Here is a 1,646-nt window from a genome sequence, read left to right as displayed (position 1 = left end):
ATTGATAATATAAATATATAGAACTACTATCACAGTAAATCCATTGAATTAGTTCTTCTCTAAAAGTTTTTGTTGATAACTCTTATGTTAGTGGTTTAATTTTCATATACATGTTATCGATACTAAAAGTTTCCCCTGGTATTATGTGTGGGTGTTAGAGCGTACATCATATATACTGGTTATCAGTTGATTCAATATTTTTGGTTTTCCTTCTCTTTTATGTCTTTTTACAAACAGGTTTGAGAATTTTATTTTAGTTGAATGTTAATTCTGAATTTGTTCCACTTTGCTTTGTCTATTTGTCCTAACCAGGTGATCGTAAACCTTCGTATACAATTTTCGTTGTTCACTATCTTCTCTCGGATCTAGCGGTGGTCATGTTAGAATAGAAAATTATTCTCTTTGATTTTTAATAATTGACAAAAAGAGAATCATTTATGCGACAAAGTTTGATTTGCTTAAGGTACAAAATAGTTTTGCCTTTGGTGTGGTGTTTGCAGGAGAGGAATAGTTGTAGAGAGAGTACTATCTTGGCACAAAATATTGTGCAATCTTACCAGAAAGATTGTTGGATAAGGCCACAAACTGTATTTAGTCTTCTGCATTAACTAGTAAATTTGTTCGCGCTTCAAGCGGTTATAAAAGACATAAATGAATTTGGAATTGATTTATAATATATAAATTTTGTCAAAATAGAAGAAATTAATACGTCATGTATATGCAGGCAAAAATTTAGTTTCATATATTGACATATATATGCTCATGAACGTATGTACTGCATTTTTCATGAATTGTATTTTCTCATGAAATGAAAAAAAAGAGAGATATTTTTTGAGGAATTTTGTTCACTTTAGAATAGGTGAAAGATATCAATGAATATAGAAATAATTTTTTCATGCATATGCAGGCAAATTTTTTATTCTATATATTGATTGTATATGCACCCTCATACAAACAAAGTTGAATGAACTGCATTTTTCTTTATTTATTTTCTCATAAAAAGGAAAATAAATTTTTGGAGGAATATAGTGAATATGTTATTTTAACACATGATTCTCTCTATAACCACCCTTTATAACATCATTTTACATAGGTGTCATAGTTTTCTTTGGACCTGATTTCTCATATATTCTCTATGACAACATTTCGCTATAAATATGGCCGTATATATTAAATACATAGTACATGAATATTTGATTTTCTTTCTTTTGCTATTCCAAATTTTTCTTTTCTTCTTTTTCTTTCTATTCATATTCTACTCTGTGATCCCCCTAAATTTTTTATCCCCTAAATAAGCTCTCATTTTCGAAAAGTAATTTTTTCCCTCTCAATTTTTCTTAATATTTCCCTTTTCTCCTTCTTTACTATCGGTACTTCCTCTATTGGCCTTTCTTTTTTCTTCTCTTTCCGTCCATTTTCTCCCTTTTTCCTAGGTTACTCAAAATAATATTAAACTATTCTCCTCTTTAATGCCTACAATATCTACTTTCTTCTCCTGATTCTCTGCAAAAAAAAAAAAAAAAAAATTTTCTTCTCCGTTCTAAAATTTCCGGGAAAGTAATCCTTCGGACAAAAAAAAAAAAAAAGAGCTCTAAGCCCGAACTTTGAAGCATTGAGTTCGAAAAATGAGAAGTAGAAAATCATTC

Source organism: Nicotiana tabacum, chromosome 6, assembly GCF_000715075.1.
Source record: "Nicotiana tabacum cultivar K326 chromosome 6, ASM71507v2, whole genome shotgun sequence".
NCBI lineage: Eukaryota > Viridiplantae > Streptophyta > Magnoliopsida > Solanales > Solanaceae > Nicotiana > Nicotiana tabacum.
This window is presented reverse-complemented; position numbering follows the sequence as displayed.